This window comes from Odontesthes bonariensis, chromosome 11, assembly GCF_027942865.1.
Source record: "Odontesthes bonariensis isolate fOdoBon6 chromosome 11, fOdoBon6.hap1, whole genome shotgun sequence".
In the NCBI taxonomy this organism is placed as follows: domain Eukaryota; kingdom Metazoa; phylum Chordata; class Actinopteri; order Atheriniformes; family Atherinopsidae; genus Odontesthes; species Odontesthes bonariensis.
Window position 1 is genome coordinate 31,504,692 of NC_134516.1, and position 22,549 is coordinate 31,527,240.

Here is a 22,549-nt window from a genome sequence, read left to right on the forward strand (position 1 = left end):
CATGCTCAAAGTGAACAGTTCACGTTCAAAGTCCACAATTTTAATTCTGAACTAGTTCAAAGTTCAGTTCATTTTACGTTTTTCGTGAGATATTCAAATAAATACTTTTTTTCACACTACGAGCTAGAAATCACTATATGTTCTTTGAAACTGCTCATTGTAGACATTGCTCATGACACTGCAATTGTGGGTTTCTTACCAGGTGATGAAACTTGCAGCAGTACAGACAAGGTAGACCAGTTGGCAGTGTCATTTGCGTTTGGGGTTGGCAGGGGGTCTTTTTTCCCTTTCCTCCCTTATGACCATCGAGGGCGTGCATATATGCATTCACACTGGATGGATGTTTTAACTCAATGTGCCGTTTCAAATTCGAGAAGGACGTTGTTGATGCCCTAACTTGTTTTTGCTGCGCAGGTGGACATATCTTACACAGAAAAGTAAGATTTTTGCCGTCGGGGTCTTGGTTTGCAAGAGTGTAAAATTGTTTTAAATGTTCATAAGGAGAATCGGTGTCTGTCTCCGTGCCATCACTTCCACTAACCTTTTTTTAAAAATTGCAGCGCTTTCTCTCACTCTCGTCATTGCTCTCTCTCTCTCTCTCTCTCTCTCTCGCTCCTCCAGCCCTCCGCGCGCAATTAATCACGGGTAAAGTCGTGCGGAAGCCAGTATGTTATTCAACTATTCTCAGCTGGACACTACGTTGCCCGCAATGCATTGCACACCCAATGTCAAAACCATTTCTGTCTGGTGATACATGATTTAAGCGGCACTAGCGAGAATACAGGAGGGAGGAATTTCTCTTGTTGCGTTTCAAAACAGAAAACAGATGTCACTCAGTTTTCAATGGAAAACAAATTCCAACGTTCATTTACAATGTCTGCCGTTCATGACACATAATGTGAACTAATTTACGTTCAAGTTCTTTATTAAAAAATGTGTTGCGTTCAGTTCAACGTTCACGAAAAAATGAGCGTGTTCAATGAAAGCGTTCTTTTGAACTCGTTCACGCACAACACTGGAACCTAAGTGGTGAGCAACTGAAGCTGGATCCCATTGAAAACACTGTGTTTTGTCTGCCACTTTTTTACCCAAAATGCCTCAGTTTTGTGGCGTTTTTGGATGTAGCAATCGGTCACACTGAGAGAAGGGAAAGGGTTACTATCGAGTACCTAAGGTTATCGCCCATAGAGGTGAGAAATGGAAAAAACTAATAAAACAACGCCGCCAAAAGTGGATAGCCAACCTACGTTTACAGACTGGAGGAACTGAATCTGCAAATGCTCGTGTCTGCGGTGACCACTTCGTCAAAGGTATGTGCGAAATCTAACTGTTTAGTGGTAGTGCAGTAAAGTGTTATGTTGTTAAATGCCAATCAACAGTAATGTAATACGGGCTATGTTTGGGCTTTGTTTTGAAGGCTGCCTCAGCGCGTTGTTAGCTACTGAGTCAGTGGACTGGGCTCCGACGGTCAAGCTGGGTTACCAAAACACAGAGCAAAGACACCGCCATCGGTGTTTCATGCGATCTCTGAGAGTGGTTGATCTAAACAAAACAAATTTGTCACATCGTCACAATCTTCGCGTTTCAGTAGTATCCACGAAGTGCTTAAGTGCTAACAGTGCACATTAGCTCCCAAGTTCTTGACAACAGAATCTCTCTCTCTCTCTCTCTTGTGCATTAGGCTAACAAAGACACAATGTCAGCATTTGGATATTTGGATCTCGGCATTTTATCAAAACATAAACATTTTTGATTGTTATTTGAGTGCCAACATTCACAGCTCGGCATTCAACATGTTAAGTTCTGCTTTACTGCCCAGCCCTGCACTACACACTGCATTTTCCATTGGTATAATGCACCATAAACAACACAGAAAACAAACTGACCCTGGCCAACACCAAAACACAATCATTCTGTAGACGTTTTACTCCGAGTTTGCTGATCCATCCGCTGTGGTAATAGTTGTATGCCTCCACACTTTTGTGGGCCTTCATCTGTTGCTTGGTGTAGTAAGACGTCTGGAGAACCAGGTAGCTCGTTATGTCCACAGCCTCTATATTCGGCAAATCGTTCCGGTCTTGCGAAAATTCGGACATTTTCATTAAAGCTGCAGTCGGCAGGTTTTCAAAATTACGAGTCTAAAGTCGGAAAATTCGAACTGATACAACTTTCAGGTCCCTCCCCCAACCTCTAACAAGCTCCGAATCGCCCCCCAAACCCCTCCCCCTCTGTGGACGAGGTTGTGCACGTGAGTTCACACCAGTGTGAGCGCACACAAGCTGGGGCAGACTCACGCTCAGCAGCGTGTGCACAAGCTGTGATTGACAGGTAGGATTCCTCCACCCTAACTTGATTGGTTAAAAACAGCCGGGAGCGCTCGGTTTTTGCAAGCAAGATTACAGGCTTCAGAGGGAGCTACAGATTTCGTTATTTTTCCTAAACAGCCTATTTTATATTCTACTTCCAGAATCCCATGACAGTTCAAGCTAATAAGACTAAAAAAAAGCTGCCGACCGCAGCTTTAAGTATGGGTCACGCCCAATGTATTTCTCAACTAACGCCAAATACCTTTCCCTATATGCCGGCTCCAAACCACTACAATATTCATTCATCTCCATGTTGGTGCTGCTGTAGCAATTACAGCAGCAAGCAAGTCTTCATTGCACAGGCATGTGGAAATAGTAGAAAACAATTCTAATGCGTTAGCAAAAAACCTTCTATATCAGGAGTATTGATCAAGATTCTAGAAATAGAGACTCTTTTCTAGTAAGTTTAAAACCTTCCTCACTCAACTGATAATAACTCCGCAAATGAGCACATTTCTTAATAGATTATATGTAGAAAATAATATTTCGCTATATGTATTGTGTGTATGTGGCCCCGAACCCATCCTCTGTGTGGACTCTTTGTTCATAATGGCCTAAAACTCTATGTGGTTCACAAGGCCTTGCTCCCCCACAAGTACCATTACAACACACAACACTGATTTATCAAAAATTATCACGTAAAAAAAAATTCTCCTATGGCCCCAGTTCCACTTGGCGACCGACCAACTCATTACCTTTCAAAGTCTAAGGTCCCGCTCCAAACAGCCGAGTCACCCCACTGGCAATGGTCATACTAATGATTGGTTGTTTTATACCCACAAAATGATTAATCAGCTTAATGATTACATGAAATACAACAGATGAACAAATACAATTTTTTATGATGTCATGTAGTCTCTTCTGGTCCAATCCTGTCACTGCTTGGTGCTCGGTTCTCCTCTTGGCTGAACGTCTGTTCAGCATTCTGATCCGGAACGTCAAAGCATATCATATCCCGCAGGAAGTCCGTCAGACTGCACCTCGACTTCCGGTTATCATTTGTATTTATAGCCTCATAGGTTGGACTCACACTCGACCGAGTACGATTGGACATGAGTAGGTCCAATATGCTTCGTCATATTCTCTGGATCAGCCCAAAACAATGTGTACGTGTGAATCTGCCCTTGCTTTCCCAATTGTTTTGTCTCCCTACTCCTGGATCACTTTAGGTCATCATGGAAAAGTACTGAGACTATTTCATTCATAATGTCTAAGAACAAAGCCAATTTTTACACTAGACAGGCACTTTGACCAACTAAGCCACAGGGCCACATGGTTCATAAAACTGATGAAAGAATAAAGAGCAGGAACTGGATCCATTTCAGGAAACAAGGTCCTGAGACTCTCCCAAAACTAACTGTGACTTCAAAAATTTTTTTTTATCAAGTCTGACCAAAGAACAGACTCAAAATGACCATGATGCTCATTTAAAGGTCCATCATTTGATGAAGAGCAACAATGCAAAGCATTCAGTAGAACCCTGCTAACTACCAGTTTCTCATGCTAAGTCATAGCTTGCTCTGATGGACCACAGGCACTGCTGGGATTTGAACCCAGGATCTCCTGTTTACGAGACAGGCACTTTGACCAACTAAGCCACAGCATCACATGGTTCATAAAACTGATAAAAGAATAAAGAGCAGGAACTGGATCCACTTCAGGAAGTGGTTTTTGTAATTCTGTACCTCAAGAATAGTTAAAGCCATGAGTAGAAGTGCCTCCAATTGGTTCAAAACTTCATCATATTTAGCAGATATTGTTGGGTCTTCAACTCAGACCCTGGTGTTCATGAGGAAGGCACTTTCACCAGTTACAGCCAGATCTCATGAAGCGGTGTACTTATTACACGCCAACTCATTTACTGTGTTTACAAGGCTTTTTTTATGCTTTTGAGTATTATTTTCCGCTACATATTTCAAGGAAATGACGTCCTGCCCTCAGCTTTTACTCTAACTCTGACTATTTCACAGTTTGTACATTAATTTTGATGTTATGTAGTGTAACAGGAGGAGAACCTCCACCGTACTGTACCCTAACCAATTGACTTGTTATGTGAACGGAGGAAAATTACACTCTGAAAGTATAAAATAGGCATAAATGAGACTTTAAAAGCTGTGTGCTATTTATACGCACTTTCATTAAGTGGACCAGTGAAAAGGATTTAGTAGAAAGCTGATAATAAGCTGTTTTATATGCTAAGTCATAGCTAGCTCTGATGGCCCACAGGAACTGCTGGGATTTGAACCCAGGATCTCCTGTTTACAAGACAGGCACTTTGACCAACTAAGCCACAGCGCCACATGGTTCACAAAACTGATGAAAGAATAAAGAGCAGGAACTGGATCCACCTCAGAAAATGTTTTTTGTGATTCTGTACCTCAAGAATAGTTAAAACCATGAGATGAAGTGCCTCCAAGTACAGACTGCTTTGGAAGTCCAGCACTCCTGAAGCACTGCTGTAAACAGTTATGGCACCATGTTGATGTAAATAATAACACCTTAAAGGCCTACAGAGAGGTTATTTTTTGCACAAAACTGAAATGGCAGATCGATTCCTTATATACCATGGAATTGTTTTATGATTTTAAAATAATTTTAGGTCCCTGGATAGTCCTGATTAGACCCAATAAACTATCACCACTTTTGATTCGAATTTTGGCAAACCGACGACAGGTGCGTGACGTCACGAGTGCACTAAACAATAAACATGTCTGATACCAGTAGTTCCAGTAGCGAAGCCAGCAGTTTGCCAGACCTGGACAGCTTCTTCACGGCAAATTTCGATGTGTGCCGCGGGACGTCGCTTGGAAATATAAAACGTTGGGTTCAGTGCAGTTTTTATTGCGAGTAGATGTACGAAGTGCGTGTGTTGCCCTCAGCAGTGTTGCCAATTTAGCGACTTTGTCGCTAGATTTAGCGACTTTTGGCCATCTCTGGCGACAAAAAAAATAATCTAGCGACTTTCGGACTCAATCTGGCTGAATCTAGCGACAATTTAACTTGTTTTATGAGTGACAAATCAGTTGCCCCGCGACACCATACAAGCCGAGACAGAAGCACTGCAGGACGGCGGCAACCCGGCATACCGTCATTTCCTGTCAAAACAGCAGTTTCAAGCTAGCTACAACTTCCTGTTTTCAAAACAAAAGCACCTTTTTTTTATCGTAATGGCTTTCCCATGATAAAAGGCAACGGGTATTTTATTTTGTCAAAATAACCGGAAGTGCGTTGCTCACTGCGGCTAGCTTTAGTAGCGCCGAATTCGTCGGAACAAAATTGTAAATAGCCGGTATTTTGGCAGGTTTTAAACACGTTGGGGATCTAAACGACTACTTTCTGGCCTGAAAAGTTTCAAATGTTGCTAAAGTTTACAGAGTTTAGAGCTGAAATCAGCTTCAGGCCGGCTGATTTCGGCTCGGGTAGGAGCGAAAATATATAATATGGGCGTGGTTACGTCACTTATGACGTCATGACGCAATCTAGCGACTTCTAGCGACTTTTCAGAGAGCCAATAGCTACTTATTGTGATTTTTTTTTGGCAACACTGGCCCTCAGCAGCAGCAGCTCACACCACCGGGGGCAGAGGAAGCAGAGAGACCTGCGGTCGGACAGGAATCCACCTGGCGGAGAGCGGACACACTCTGCCAGGTGGAGAGTGGAAATCAGCCGGCAGAGCGATCATGTCCACGTCGGGGCTCTTGATGATCGCTCTGTCGGCTGATTTCAGGGCAACCATCCCGCGGTGTGTCCGCTCTCCGCCAGGTGGATTCCCCCTGAGTGTCCGCACCGCAGGGAGCTGAACACGGCTGGATGGCTCCGGCTGATTTCACCAGAGAGGAGGCAGGCGGACAGGGAGACACAGACACAAGACCGCAGGTCTCTCTGCTTCCTCTGTCCCCGCAACATTTGAAACTTTTCAGGTGAGAAAGTAGTCGTTTAGATCCCCAACGTGTTGAAAACCTGACAAAATATTTTGTTCCGACGAATTCGGCGCTGCTAAAGCTAGCCGCATTGAGCAACGCACTTCCGGTTATTTTGACAAAATAAAATACCCGTTGCCTTTTATCATAGGGAAAGCCATTACGATAAAAAAAAAGGTGCTTTTGTTTTGAAAACAGGAAGTGAACCTACCCTCGTTGTAGCTAGCTTGAAACTACCGTTTTGACAGGAAATGACGGTATGCCGGGTTGCCGCCGTCCTGCAGTGCTTCTGTCTTCTGACAAAGTCGCTAAATCGGCAACACGGCAGCCAGGAAAAACCATGGCACGTGTGACGTCACACGGATTTTCTAGGAGGTTTCCTAGCGGCAAATTCAAAATCTCAAATTTCATGCGTTTATGAAATGTTTTGGTGTAGAGTCCAATGATCATTATTGTTCCTCTGTGTATGTATTATCATTATGTATTGGGTGTAGTGTCAGCTTTCTGTAGGCCTTTAAGGCACTGCTGGGATTTGAACCCAGGATCTCCTGTTTACAAGACAGGCACTTTGACCAACTAAAACACAGCGCCAGATGGTTCATAAAACTGATGAAAGAATAAAGAGCAGGAACTGGATCAATTTCAGGAAACGAGCTCCAGAGACTCTCCCAAGACTAACTGTGACTTCGAAAAACTTTTTTATCAAGTCTGACAAAAGAACAGACTCATAATAACCATGATGCGAATTGAAAGGTCCATCATTTGATGAAGACCAACAATGTAAAGCATTCAGTAGAACCCTGATAACAACCAGTTTCTCATGCCAAGTCATTGCTAGCTCTGAAGGACCACAGGCACTGCTGGGATTATGAACCCAGGATCTCCTGTTTACAAGACAGGAACTTTGACCAACTAAGCCACAGCGCCACATGGTTCATAAAACTGATGAAAGAATAAAGAGCAGGAACTGGATCCACCTCAGGAAGTGGTTTTTGTGATTTATTTCCTATATTCATGTGATCTCTGCATAAATCAGGGCTTGATGTTATTCAAATTATCTCTATATGTGAAAACATTGGATATAGTCCCAGTTTAATTTTCTGTAACTCAAGAATAGTTAAAACCATGAGATGAAGTGCCTCCAAGTACAGACTGTTTTGGAAGTCCAGCACTCCTGAAGCACTCCTGAAAACAGTTATGGCACCATGTTGACGTACATAATAACACCTTAAGGCACTGCTGGGATTTGAACCCAGGATCTCCTGTTTACAAGACAGGCACTTTGACCAACTAAGCCACAGCACCACATGGTTCATAAAACTGATGAAAGAATAAAGAGCAGGAACTGGAACCCAGTTTGGAAGTCTGGAAGTTTTGGAAGTCCTGAGGGGTGTTCCACGGAGCTGGATTCGCTGAAAGCATAAAATAGGCATAAATGAGACTTTAAAAGCTGTGTGCTATTTAGAAGCTGGATTCGCAGAAAGCCTGGCTTTTCTCGATAGTTCTGGCTAATCTAAGAGAGAGTTCCGCTCCACCAACGTGGCTCTTTTCTTTCAGTTGCTCTTTCCAGCTCTCTGCCTCTTTCAGAACTGACTGATATTCACTTTCTGCTGCTGCTGCTTTCAGAGTTTCACACAATCCTGCAGGGACTCGGTTGCACTGCTTGAGCTCCTGCTCACACTTTTGACGGAGATGCCGCTCACACGTCAAACAGTTTTGCACCTTCTTTAGTTTTTCCTCAGTCATGGAGCAGCCGCTCTCTGCTGCCACTCTTCTGTCTTTTTCTCCTGTCAGAAAGAAATGTTTCTTCAGCAGCTTTGTCCTGAGAATATCCATCCCATGCTATAAATAGCTGATCTTGTCATTCTTCTGTCGGTAAGAGTTCTGTCATTTCTCTGATCCATAATCTCGGTCGGCAGCAGAGGCGTTAGAGGGAATCCCCTCGGTTTGTGAAACTGGAAACTTCCACTTGACTGGAGGAACTACGGAGGCCTGGAGATGATCCTGCAGGAGCTGGACATCCTCTGAGTGAGGAGTCCCAGCTGCAGCAGAGACCTGGGGTTGTTCTTTTTCCAACAGTTGCTGGGTTCCTCATAACTTTCCTTACTGCCAAAAGTAATGGGACACATGTAGAAACCCTCGGGCAAATCGTCGTCTGCCATGTCACACCACTGAAGTGGAGGAGATGATTTCTTGGTTTGACTCATTTTGCTTGTTGTTTTTAAGAACTTAAAATCAAAATGACTTTTTAAGATAGTAAGTAAGCGTTGTTTCTAAGTGCTTGTTAAAATGATTATTTCAGATAGTAATTAAGTGTTTTTTAGGCGATGTGAAAACCGTTTGCTGTGACTTTCAAATCTGCTTCAAAAACTGGACGTGTTTCTTCAGATAAACTCCTGACCAGCTGTGAAAAAGCAGTGAAAATGTCTGGCCTGTATTAACTTTGTGATGTCAAACAAGATCAGAGATGACATCGATTGTGATGTCACTACAGTGATGACATCACAGCTTTGTGAAGGCTTCTGTTCTGTCTCTTCTGGTCTGTGGTTCCAACCACAGATTCTGGATGGAAGTGAAGTCCGGATTCCAGAATGTTGATTTGTGTTCTCTGTTAATCTCTGGACGACTTCAGCTGATTACTTCCTGTCACTGTCACGTTGGAAGGTCCACTTCTGCCAGTTTTTCAGCAGCCAGTATCATGTTTTCCACCAGCAGTGTTTCCCAAGACAGAATAATGTCAGTTATTTTTTTAAATCTGACAGGTAACCAGGGAAGGAAGGACAAGAGGCAGGGAGGTGGTCAACCACTGTGTGGCCTGGTGTGGGAATAATCACCTCAGCTGCTGATTTTAGGAGGAGCACCAATAAGCCAAACAGCGTCTCCATCCCAGGAGAAGAGGTGGCTGAGGAACACCTGGGAGTTTACCTGTTGCATATCTCTTATGAGTCTGTGGTGCAGAGTGCATCTTTCTTCAGCACCATCTGCTGTGGCAGCAGCATCAGAGCCAGCGACTCAAAGAAACTGAGCAAACTGCTAAAGAAGGCTGGCTCTGACCTGGGGACTGCTGTGTTTGATGAGCACTCACTTCTTTTTTTTTTTTAAACCCCTTGTCCTGTCCAGCATTATGGCAGCAGAATTGTAATCTGAATACTGTTTATGCCAAACACATTTGCTATACCAAGGGAAGCTTTATGAATGTAAAGCTCCCCTTGATGCCCATCAACTCCTTCCATCCATCCATTATCTATACCGCTGAATCCGTTGGTCGGGTCGCTGGAGCCTATCCCAGCAGTCAATGGGCGAGAGGTGGGGTACACCCTGCCAGTCCATCGCAGGGCCACATAGAGACAAACAACCATGCACACTCACACTCACACTCACACTCAAGGACAATTTTTTGGACAGTGGGAGGAAGCCAGAGTACCCGGAGAGAACCCACGCATACACGGGGAGAACATGCAAACTCCACACAGAAAGGCCCCGGCTGGGTGTTGAACCTGGAACCTTCTTGCTGTGAGGCGACTGTGCTAACCACCACACCACCGTGCAGCCCCCTCCATCAACTCCTTATTTTTATTTATTTATTTTTGTTACAATACTTAACATGATGTGATAGTGTGATAGTGCCGAACCGGACCGGGGGACAGAGAGAGAGGGAGAGCGAAGAAGGGAAAAAAAGGAACAGAAATATGAAGAGACAAACATAAAAAACAATGAAAAATCAGAAAACCAGCTGCTACACCTGTAAAAACAAAACTGAAGACAATCCAAGGCTTTTGTGGGGAATCCAGCCTTAGAGGCACCAGGAGCACCTGTAAGCAGACAAGCAGAGAACAAACACAGAAACGAACAAACAAAAAAGCACAAGCAGCAGCAATCACACGGCAACCTTCCATCAAGGAATCAAACCCTGTTCCTCCGCTTGACAGGCGGATTATAACCTTTGACCAGCAAAGATACAGAATGTGTTGCTTGACTGTCGTGCCAATTCTGAGAATACAAGCTGTAAGAGTATCACTGAAAAATTGACAAAAAAAATCACGGTGTTAAAACCCTTTCATTGTCAAGCATTTGCATGACTGAGAGCGTAAATTGACTGTGGAAGGGGTTCCATGGTGTAAAGGTCAGCACTCTGGACTTTGAATCCAGTGATCCGAGTTCAAATCTCGGTGGAACCTTAAGGTGTGTGCTGTCATTGTTGCGTTCTGGAAACAAGATGAGTTGAGTAGGCTTGTCACTTGTGAAATGACACCAGTGCTCAATTCCAGCTGAGAGGATCTGTGGTATATGACGTCACACCTCTGTGTTGCCAGTTGAATCTTTTTTGGTTTCTTCTTGCATATTCATTTACGATGCTTCTATTTATCCAAGCTCTCCCACAGGAGTGTGTTACAATCCCATTTCTGACTCAATTTGTTGCGACTCCACAAACTCTTTCCGCGAGCAACAAAATTTGGGAAAACTTACCTCATTCTTTGGATTCCGGAACACTAGTGAATAGGCATGGCTTCAGTTTCCGTAGTGTAGCGGTTATCACATTCGCCTAACACGCGAAAGGTCCTCAGTTCGAAACTGGGCGGAAACATTACTTGCTCCTCCATTATTTATTTCATCCTTGTGTGAAGATGTATGACTGCACATTAATGATAGGAACATCAACATATTCATAATTATGGATAGGAGGGGAGCCTCATCTGCTATTGTTGACATGTAAAGTCAATTTTTGCAGGTTTTTAAAAGATTTTCTGATGCTATGGTGTGAAACGGACTTTGGCGAATCCCTAGCTGCTGAGCGAAAATGGCAGCCTTCCGTCAAGGAATCGAACCCTGTTCCTCCGCTTGACAGGCTGATTCTAACCTTTGACCATTGAAGAAGATACAGAATGTGTTGCTTGACTGTCGTGCGAATTCTGAGAATACAAGCTGTAAGAGTATCACTGAAAAATTGACAAAAAAAAATCACGTCGTTAAAACCCTTTCATTGTCAAGCATTTGCATGACTGAGAGCGTAAATTGACTGCGGAAGGAGTTCCATGGTGTAAAGGTCAGCACTCTGGACTCTGAATCCAGTGATCCAAGTTCAAATCTCGGTGGAACTTTCAGGTGTGTGCTGTCATGGTTGCGTTCTGGAAAGAAGATCAGTTGAGTAGGCTAGTCAGTTGTGAAATGACACCAGTGCTCAATTCCAGCTGAGAGGATCTGTGGTATGTGATGTCACACCTCTGTGTTGCTAGTTGAATCTTTTTTGGTTTCTTCTTGCATATTCATTTACCATGCTTCTATTTATCCATGCTCTCCCAGAGGAGTGTGTTACAATCCCACTTCTGACTCAATTTGTTGCAACTCCACAAACTCTTTCCGCGAGCAACAAAATTTGGGAAAACTTACCTCATTCTTTGGCTTCCGGAACACTAGTGAATAGGCATTGCGCCGGTTTCCGTAGTGTAGTGGTTGTCACGTTCGCCTAATGTTGTGGAGAAATTAGAGTCGAATCCCGCGTTGGTCAGCCGTCCATTGGGAAGTTTATTGAACAAACCGTCACAGCAAATGTGCACACAGAATGTACAAAATGTCCGACGAGCTCATCTGGTGACACCCTTTTATACCGTTTTATCATAACAAGTGTACGTGGCCCTCTCTGGAGGCGCCTAGCTTTTGCAGTTTATCATAAACACGCTCATTCTAACTATCAACAATATTCTGAACCAGTCAACAAGGCCCAGGATGTAACTAGGCCAGAAGTCATGAGCATGTCATGACATCCTTCTCCCACATAGTCCCCCCTGAAATCACTTATCAGTGATTTAATAAAGAAATAATCTAAAATAAAAGAAAATCATCCCACATAGTTAATTAATAATTAATTCACATAATCAACACTAAATTATTCTAATAATTCTACAATATCAATCAACGGGACCATTTTGAATAAATGAAAAGGAATACATATATGTGTACCCGAATCACATTAAATGATTAAATTAAATTAAACGATATTGAATCCAACAACACTACAAGTTTTACATTGCCATCACACTTGTCCACTGTTCGCAGTGCATAGGTGCGAAAAACCCACCGGCTGCTACTTTCGTAACTCATGTTCTTATCTTGGGAAAACTCACCTACGGCCCCACCCCACTTGGCGACCGACCACTTTACCAAGGTCGCACTCCGAACAGTTGACTAACACAATTGGCAATGCACATATCAGTGATCAGTTTTGATTGATAATACACATAGACTGAATACACCACCATCAATTCAGTTAATCACAGTTTTGTACCAAGTACAATACACAAAATTATGGATTAGCACACAACAAATAATAATAAAATGCAATGTAATGCAGCTCTTCCAGTCCCGTCCCATCTCCTGTACTCTGGTGTCGTCTGCTTCTGGCCGAACATCCGTCCGGCTGGGTCTGGAACTGCTAAGCTAACTCTGGGAGGAGAGGTCGCCAGTACGTCACTCCCAATCAAAGAGATCTTCAGCATCTCTTCTCCCTATTAGACTAACCTTGGTTCCACCCTCGAGGAAAGAAACTTGTGAACCGTCCGTTGGTAACCTTCATTCGTTGACCCGCTCTCCCATGCGTTGGTCCTTAGACCTGGTCTCGCATGGTCATCTGCCTCCAGATTCCTTCCGCTGTTTGTTCGAACATCACTTGCAGCAAACACCTTCTCAGAATGGGTATAATGCAACACCCCAATAGGGAGACCATTATCACTATCAACAATATTGCTATTCCCGCCTTAACTGTCATCGCTCCCCCTTCTCCCAAAATCCCAAACAGACCAGTCCACCACCGTTCACCTCCCCCAGCATCACACGTCAGCTCCTCTCTCCGTTCTCTGAACTTCTTCACGGCTGTTGTAACCGTTCCAAACCGTTCTAAAACTTGTCTGTTCTACCAAGCCATCATACTCGTCTCATGTAGTTGTTCTCCAAAGCCTGCAAACCCTTCCCTCGTGTAGCTAAGAATTCTCTGTTGGTTGTATTATATGTAATTAATCCACTCACCATTTTGTTAATTATGATCCCCTGCAAACCAGCCTCAAATCCAGCTGCAATCTCCCTGCGAGCTTTGAACTCGAAAGGAATCCCTCTCGGCTGTCATATTGCATCCAAGTAAACGTGCTTATCCCTGATGTAGTCACCACTAGATCTCTAACTCCCCCTCCTCCTACATCCAAACCTTGCATCTCGTTTACCTTGTCATACACTAACACAACCGATGTGTTCTTCCTCACCAGTGCACCCAGGCCTATCCACCTGTTGGGTAACACATTTAACAAAACATGACCTCCACACATCCAGTAACTCCCAGCTACAGGGTGTGTCTGATCCCCAAAAAGATATAGCGTTAAAATTATCATTTCTATATTTTCGCATTATTGATCCAAATAAATAAATCCTAATAAATCTTGTTTTCATTTAACAGTAGTATTACCTACGCGAGTTCCAAAAGCATACAAACTCACCATCGTAATCTACTCTATAATCTGCGGGAGGCCCATCCTGTGATGTACTCAGATTAAACTTAATCAAGAAGACTCCAATTTGTGGCCCTCCCTTATTTTGAAAATAACTATGTAATTTATTTTTGCCCAAACATCAATCTGCACTTAATACCCCACATAGGAAACAATAACCATTTATCCTCTTCCGATGTGAACCTACCTTCTCAGCATTCCTGTTGCTGGACCACCGCACAGTCCCTGAAGGTGTGTGGCTCTAGAACAACAACAGGCAATGCTCCTGGAGCGTCTGCGCATATGAGACACTCCGTCGCTGTCAGTTCTCTCGTAGTGTACCATGCCCATCTATACCACATATCCTGTGCTGCCTTAACCCATTTTCCACAGTTACCCTGTTTTCCCGACTCCACCTGTGCATGTACACTCCGTCTGTTCTTGGATTAACATGATTATTCTGTCCTGTAGTGCTAATAGTATCAAATCCCCCTAGACTTCCCCAAAAAATCTTTCTATTCTTACAACCATTGTGAACAACTCCTTCTGACCCAATCTGACATGATCTTACCAGATTGCCCCTTTGTCGTGGCGTCCAGAGGCGGTGATTTGGTCGTCTCCTCCACCGGACCCATGATCCACACTTCCTCAAATCGTTTCTTCCATGAACTTAAATTCAAGCTTAGCAGATACCTCTTCACGACTAGCTCTAGTGTGTATTGCTGGCAAAGTTTGTGGCGTGGCATGGTCTGAGTGGGTGTGTATTGTTGCATCATACTCATCTGACCCAGGCTGGCTACTTCCCTGCGGGGTGGCTTCATCACGGGACCCTTCCAGCCTCTCCTGTTTGCGGGATCCCGTCCAACATTTCCAGGCTTCGTTCTCCTGAGCCCATGCTGTCGGCCAACACCCACACCTGGATGCTCATTAGTGTCTCACAGTGTCAGAAATCTTAACCTCTTCCTTTCGTTCATCCTTTCCCTCGGACTCCGTCTGTGTCTTTGGTCCGAACCTTAGTGCAGTGATTCTAATGGTACCATGTGTTGCTACCTTCCATTTGAACTGCTGTTGATGTTGCTCGCACCATTGTGTACGGTCCTTCTCGTCTTGGCTCAAGCCACTTCCTTCGGAACACTTTGATGTGCACCTGGTCGCCTGGCACCACTGGCCTCTCAACCAGCTGTTTGAGACTCAAGTCTGTTCTCCTTCTGTAGATAGATTGTCCTGTGGATTGCAGTTAATTGCTTCATATAAGCTGTCCACTCTGTTTGCACCTGCTCAAGTGGGAACTGGGGTGCCGGCCTGGGTCGACCCGTTAGCATTTTATGCGGTGTTAGTGCGTGACTCTATGAGTCTGCATACGAAAGCTCATTAGTGCAAGCAGCAAAGCATCTAGTTAGTTTAGTTTTTACGCACAGATTAAATTCAATTTCACTTTCCAGGTTCCATTGATCCTCTCAACCATCCCTTGACTCTGTGGATGATAAACGGCCCCACAGCGCTGCTTGATTCGCAGCTGCTGCAGAATGCCTCTTGCACTTTTATAAACAAACACTTAACCATTATTTGAGCTAATCTCTGATGGAATGACAAACAGATGAACCAATTATCTTACCAAAAAAAAAAAATTTACGACTATTTATCCAATATGTATGACCAATATCCTTGTGATGGCGCGACCTCTGGCTCCAGTAACACCATTGGTGCCAAAACAGCAAGCTGGCACTTTGATGCTACTTTCGCTGCTTCATCAGCCGCGATATTACCTTTACCAACCATTTTGTTACCTCTACGATTATTTGACACTGTATCACTGCCAATTTTCAATTTTCATGACCGCAATCCGCTCCTTCATTTGGACCTCATGTCGCACTGGACTTCCGTCTGACCTCCTGAACCCTCTCTGCTTCCGAACTGCTTCAAACAAATAGCAAATATCATGAGCATATGCAGAAACTGTGTACACATTCGTAACCTTACCTTTCACCAGTCAACATGCTTCCGTTAGTGCCTTCAGTTCAGCCAACTGTGCCGAACATGGCCGCTCACACTTCTCAGCTTTCACCGTCACAAAGTTCTCCACCTTCCTGTTTCACAACTGCAAAACCTCATGATCACCCAAATGATCTCACACCATGAATCATGCACAACATAAGTGACGTCAGCCTGCACAAGTGGAGTTGCTTCTAAGTCAGGTCTCAGTTTAATGTATCTCACAGCTTCTGACACACGCTCATGTGGTTCTCCTTCAAACTCACGTGGAATGACATCCGCAGATCCCGATGTAGTACACTTCTGTATTCTCACATCCGGACGTGTCAAAAGATGCACAACCTGCAAACATCCTGTCCGAGTCACAACATACCTACTCTGATCTATTAGTTCTGAAATCTTATGTTTTCATTGGAGACATATAAGAAAAATGGCTACTCATAGACTCGTGTTGGCCGTTTTGGATGACTCTTGCTACTTCTGTTTCAAATTTCCAAAGGCTAACTTAGCCTCGTTTGTCCTCTCCAGTTGTGCTTTCAACCTTTGATCTTTGGATTTTTCATGATTCCTTTCAGAGGAAGCTAATTTCATTGCACAACCTTCCCAAAAGAAGATCATACTTGTTTTATTTTAATTTCACTTATTTATTCCTTAGTTATTTATTCATTTATTTTGGACATGGCGCTTTTCTTACTCCCTCCAAATGGGATGGAGAGATATCAGTAATTCCCTATGGGCTTAAATAGATACTCTAATTTAGGCTATCGATGCTATTTAAATTTAAATTAGAAACTTTGTTTTGTCCTAGTAACAGTGACCTATTTACATTTAAGTTTTAGAAACTTAGTCATAGTTTTGTAATAGTAACATATTTAAATTCAAGTTTTGAAAACTTAGTAATCGTGACACATTTAACTTAAAAACTTTGTTTTGTTTTGTAATAATGACACACCTGAGGGCGGTTTTTAAACCCTTTTGAGCACGTCTAATGTAAGTGTACTTCTTACCTCTATATGTCAATGTAAACCAATACTGGGATTCCTCTGCCAGAGGAACGCCTTGGACCTGCCGGGCCACTTGCTCCGCCCCGCAGGGACTGGCCACGGTCCTGCCAAACACTCGGGTTTCTCGGTGCTCTCGGACAACTGTAAACAAAGTGTCCCCTCTCGCCACAGGCCCAACATGCTCCCGAGGACCTTCGTCCTCCAGGTGCACCTCTTCTTGACCTTTGACAGGGTCGATGATGGACTTGCCCCTGTGATGGCTGTTCAGCGGCCCCCGCTGTTATGGCCTCATTTCGTACTTCTTGCTTCGCTTGCAGTTCTTCTAACCGCAACCGTGCAAGTTCCCTTTGCATGTCCTTCTCCTGCTCCTTCCGTTTCAGTTCTTTTCTGTATTTGTTTACTGCATGCACCACGTTGTCTCGGAATTGTCCATGTGACATTGAATTCAACCCCACCACATCCTCCAGCCTCCCCTGAACTGGGGCAGGCAGAGCCTCTTTGATGGAAACTCTGAACAATGTCACCCAAGCTGGGCTCTTCTTGATTTCCCCCTCAGACCCTTGTCTCCATTTCTTCAATTGTTGTGCAATGTACACAGCCGGACTCTCTGTTCCTGACAGTGGCTCCCCCTTTAATGCTTCGAGGTCCACTCCCACGGGAAACTCAGCTCGTAACGCTCTCCAGAGTGCAGCTCGATATGCATTAAAATCAGTTCCATCAGCTCGGTGGCTCAACATCCAGTCATTCTCACTGTGTCTCAAAATGCCCTCCATGGTAGAAGTTCCAAAACACAGTGCCCACACTGCCTTAATGTGTCCCACAGACAACAGTTTATTCACAGACTCTTGTTCAAAAGCTCTTATCCATCTACTTGCACCTGTGTGAATGTCCGGCAATCGAGCAACCAGCCCCCCTAGGACGAGCATCTGCCACGGCACATACTGTCCCTGCGTCATTTCTATCAAACTCGGTGCTGACGCTGTTGGACTCTTATGTTCTTCAGAAGATGCCTTTTGAACTGGAGGTGCCAGTTCTGGTGATTTTTGATATTGTGGGAGCTGTCCCCCTGCCTGATCTGAATTACAGACAGCGTCTGGCTCAGGAGCTCCATGACTGCTTGATGTAGCTATTTGTGGTTCTGGACGTTCATGAGATATTTTATGATTTTTTATTTCAGAATCTCCTTGTCTGTTTACTGCTCCTGGCAGTGTTGGATATAGCTCTGCATTTTCAAAGAAATGTAAAACTTTTACTTCAAGCTCTCTTTTTTCCTGTCTCTTTTTGCTTTTGTCCTTTGGTTTGTAAGCTTTAATCCTTTGTTCCATAATCTTACAGGTAGTTACATTGAAAGTGCCACCTTTTGGCCAGGGTGAGACGTTATTTTTTGTTCGTTCTTCCCATTTTAGAGATATCTTTTTAATATCTTTGGAATGTTCAGGATGTTTGGCGCTGATGATTATTGTTGGTGTTACATCCATTGTTTCACCTAGTTAGTTCCCTTCTATTGACTTTTGACTTTTTCTTTACTTATTTATTTTCTAAATTTTCCTTATTTATTATTCTTATTCCCCCTTTTTTTTTTTTTTTTTTTTTTTGAAAGTCAATTTAAATTAAACTAACTCTAATCAATGCTAATTTATGCTCGGCTAAATTTAGCTTAGATGCAGCTAATTATTGGATTGGATATTGTCAATGCTAATGTTAAGGTTAGCCTATGTTAGCTTTGAAAGCTTATGCTCTTGGTTGTTTTTTTTTTTGTTTTTTTTTTTAATTAAACCAATGTTAATTCAATGTTAGGCTAATTTAGCTTTTTGACTTCTAGTTTGGAGTTCGGTTACTATTATTGCTAATGTTAATGTTTGCTAACCAATGCCAATTGATGTTAGCTTCCTAGCTGTTGCTAATAAATGCTAACCTCTTGCTAATTAAGATTTAAACCAATATTTGTCTTATTGCTATTGCTAATCAATGCTAATTGTCTTTCTGATCAATGCTAATTATGGCTAACGAAATGCTAACAAATGCTACTAATGCTAACCAATGCTAACTATTGCTAATCAATGCTAATTGTATTTCTGATCAATGCTAATTATGGCTAACGAAATGCTAACAAATGCTACTAATGCTAACCAATGCTAACTATTGCTAATCAATGCTAACTTCCTTGTTGACCAATGCTAATTGAATGCTAATTATGCTATTCAACGCTAGTGATTGCTAATCAATGCTAGTTATTGCTAATCAATACTATTAATTGCTAATCAACGCTAATCAATGCTAAACAATGCTAGTTATTGCTAATCAATACTAATTATTGCTAATCAATACTTGCTGTATTGCTAATGCTACCCAATGTTAATTTATTGCTAATCGAAAGCTCAGTTAATGCTTACTCTGTTTGAAGTGACTCGGGCTAAAGGCGTTGCCCCAACTTTTGCTCACATCCGTATGTTGCCGATCCAATCCACACACAATGTCCTCCACCAATCCAGATGATCCAATGTACGTCACAGCTACGTCAATTCTGACCAATGAAATAAATTAATTAATTTATTTATTTATTTATTTATTTATTTTTTTTGACCAATGAAATCTGAACACACCTCTAAATCTATCTCCAATGAAACACGTCTGAGACACGTAACTTCTAACCAATAAAATATGAACACACCTCTAAGCCTGCCTCCAATGAACCACGTGAATTTCTAACCAACCAAATATGAACACACCACTAAGCCCGTTTCCCAGGCTGTTATTAACTCCTCCCAAGCATAACAATTGAACCACACCCCAACTCAAAATGGCGTTTGTCACACTTTTTGTGACAAGTTAAGAAAGAGGAGGAAATACAAACTTTCCAGCTGGACAGGGAAAAAAAAATACAAATCAAACCCAGAAATAACAATTGCACTATTCTTCACCTCAAAATGGCATTTGTTAAGACAGAGAAAGAAATACAATTTAACACGCTGTGGACAGGGAAACTACAGACCAAAAGATACAGAAACAATGCATAAGCGAAAACTCTCTTTATCAGGAATGTCACATTCACGTCGAACGACGTGATGAATCGATGGCCTACGGACAGAAACTCTCCCTTAGGAATTGCGAAACCCTCATTACTCGACTGATAACAACTCTGCAATTAGCACATTACCTAAAGAAAACTAATAATTATTACAGTTCAACCATAAAGTGCCCCTGGAAGACACAAGGAAAGAAAATGTGATCACACACGAACATTTGCAGCAGCAGAAAACTGTCAAGGACAAACCAGCCGCGTGCACACGAGCCGCGTGCCCGCGCAGCACCCTCTGTCCCCCTGAAAGCCAAAACACCTTCAACACGTCTGTTGAAACTAGAACTTTAGAAACTTAACACCGATCACAGCAGTATTCAATAATTCAATAATAAGAAGATGCACTCGACGTAAATACAGAATCTTAAAGAAATAAACACTCAGCGTTTAAAAATAACAGCACATTACTGCAACAACTCCTTATCTCCCCAAGTTATTAATGTGGCGACTATAACAATTAAGCAAATTATAACAATGAAGCAAATTATAACAATGAAGCAAATCTGAGTTTAACTTAAAATACTACGAATACTCACAAGTCAAGGGATGATATGAGTTAGGTTAGAACCTTGATTTATCACACAAAATAACTTTTTCCTTTTCTTTTCTTTTTTCTTTTAGATTCACATAAAACATCAGATTTCACACATATTTGACAGACACAGACAGAGACCGGTCACACACACTCACACCAAGTCGGTCGATCCAAGTTTCGTCAGTCACCGTTCAAATCCTCACAGTTTTAAATGATCAATTTCTTTCATTTAGACTTTTAATTTTTCAGGAGATGTTGGTGTCGGCAATATATGGAATACAAAATGTGTTTTCCCTACAAGCCTTGTGATATGGTTTCTTGACCAAAGCAACAGATGCTGACGTGTATTTTACCAGCTTCGCTGTGACCTCTCAATAATAATCTCCTGTGGCCAATTTCATAAACGAATTTGAATTTTCTTCTCAAAATGTCTTTATACTGAGGTCTCGGATAACTCCAAAGAGTTCTAGGCAGATATATAAAATGATATAAACATATATACTTAAAATGTGCTCCTCATAGAACTGGATTTTTTCATTTCAGAGTTTTTTTGAAAGCCTGATTGATTCAATCGTTGAACTTTAATGTTCGCCAGTCAATCAATTATCAGTATTCGTTTTACTCCTTGACTAGTGAAAATAATTTTCACGTATGTTTAATGAGTCTAGTGTACCCCGTACTCCCGTCAGTGTTCCTCCCCCCAATGCATTGAAGGATGGCTGATAGGATGCAAGAGGTACTATTGGTGATTGCTCAACAACCTACCCGCTTCTTTACAGCTATTAATTAATCCAGTTTGAATTCATCCGATTCACAATTGGCCGGAGCGCAGCGACTATAGCCCTTCTTAATTACCACAAAAATACAACAACACAAGCCAGACCAACTGACCACAGCTGTCTGCTTTACAACTCTCACAAGCTGCTGTTTACCCAATTTTATCCCAATTCACACATATGGCACCTCTTGGCCCAAAATTTCCCAAACAATTTCAGCAGCCCCCCTGCGCAGAAGTAAACAATGGAAGAGCTTACCGTGTGCAGGATCCGTCTCTCTCCTGTGTTCTTTTAAATTTGGGGAAGCCGGAAGAAGCCGTCAGCTGTGCTCCACTAACCGAGATTAACCGCGTAATGGTAGGAACAAAATCCCACCTGCCGGCTTGTAACAGCTGATGTCGGTTGTCGGGGCACAGAGGACACGCTCCGCCGGGATCCAGATGCAAACTCTCACGAATTCGGGGTCACCATTATGTTGTGGAGAAATTAGAGTCGAATCCCGCGTTGGTCAGCCGTCCATTGGGGAGTTTATTGAACAAACCGTCACAGCAAATGTGCATACAGAATGTACAAAATGTCCGACGAGCTCATCTGGTGACACCCTTTTATACCGTTTTATCATAACAAGTGTACGTGGCCCTCTCTGGAGGCGCCTAGCTTTCGCAGTTTATCATAAACACGCTCATTCTAACTATCAACAATATTCTGAACCAGTCAACAAGGCCCAGGATGTAACTAGGCCAGAAGTCATGAGCATGTCATGACATCCTTCTCCCACACCGTAAGCCAGCAATGGAATCACAAACCAGCTTTTTATAGATTCTGAAACAGAATCTGTTATTGTATTCAGACTTCTAAAATAGAACGATACTGTTTAGAGAAGACGCAGTTTATGAGCATGTCGTGGGATTGAGCTTCCCTGGTTTCTCTATATGACAACGGACACAAAACTACACACAGGGAACAGAGGAGCTTGACAGACACTAAGTTATCTGAGAGTCCCATTTTCAACTGCAGAGAACAATCACATCAGGGAAGTCAATGTGCAGGCTCAACAGCAGCCTCTCAAGCCAGCTCTCTGGTAAAATAGGGGAAACGTATGGTTCCAGCACCTATATGACATATATTTGTCACAGGGACTGTGGCTTACGGCCACACTGCCCTGAACACGCCCGATCTCGTCCGATCTCGGAAGCCAAGCAGGGTCGGGCCTGGTTAGTACTTGGATGGGAGACCGCTTGGGAATACCAGGTGCTGTAAGCTTTTTTTCTCTTCTCTCTGCGGCCTGCATGTAACATCTGACCATCACCCTGTGCCACACAGACACAGACACCAGGAAGTTAACCAGCTTGGGCTGCTGCTGATTGGTTGGCAGACACCTCTGTTTCTGTTTGGCTCTCAGTCT

The 22,549-nt window shown here is 42.9% G+C and overlaps 8 non-coding genes across 8 annotated transcripts; 3 read left to right on the forward strand and 5 right to left on the reverse strand.

The window, feature by feature from the left end:
* Nucleotides 1-3,898: 3,898 nt before the first annotated feature.
* trnat-cgu (transfer RNA threonine (anticodon CGU)) lies at nt 3,899-3,972 on the reverse strand. The gene has a single exon. It is a non-coding gene; the product is annotated as a tRNA-Thr (tRNA).
* A 618-nt stretch (nt 3,973-4,590) lies between these two features.
* Nucleotides 4,591-4,664, reverse strand: trnat-ugu (transfer RNA threonine (anticodon UGU)). Its single transcript has one exon. It is a non-coding gene; the product is annotated as a tRNA-Thr (tRNA).
* Nucleotides 4,665-6,803: 2,139 nt separating this feature from the next.
* Nucleotides 6,804-6,877, reverse strand: trnat-ugu (transfer RNA threonine (anticodon UGU)). The gene has a single exon. It is a non-coding gene; the product is annotated as a tRNA-Thr (tRNA).
* Nucleotides 6,878-7,138: 261 nt separating this feature from the next.
* Nucleotides 7,139-7,213, reverse strand: trnat-ugu (transfer RNA threonine (anticodon UGU)). The gene has a single exon. It is a non-coding gene; the product is annotated as a tRNA-Thr (tRNA).
* A 304-nt stretch (nt 7,214-7,517) lies between these two features.
* Nucleotides 7,518-7,591, reverse strand: trnat-ugu (transfer RNA threonine (anticodon UGU)). The gene has a single exon. It is a non-coding gene; the product is annotated as a tRNA-Thr (tRNA).
* A 2,801-nt stretch (nt 7,592-10,392) lies between these two features.
* trnaq-uug (transfer RNA glutamine (anticodon UUG)) lies at nt 10,393-10,464 on the forward strand. Its single transcript has one exon. It is a non-coding gene; the product is annotated as a tRNA-Gln (tRNA).
* Nucleotides 10,465-10,798: 334 nt separating this feature from the next.
* trnav-aac (transfer RNA valine (anticodon AAC)) lies at nt 10,799-10,871 on the forward strand. Its single transcript has one exon. It is a non-coding gene; the product is annotated as a tRNA-Val (tRNA).
* An 11,417-nt stretch (nt 10,872-22,288) lies between these two features.
* Nucleotides 22,289-22,407, forward strand: LOC142392524 (5S ribosomal RNA). The gene has a single exon (XR_012771170.1). It is a non-coding gene; the product is annotated as a 5S ribosomal RNA (ribosomal RNA).
* Nucleotides 22,408-22,549: the final 142 nt, after the last annotated feature.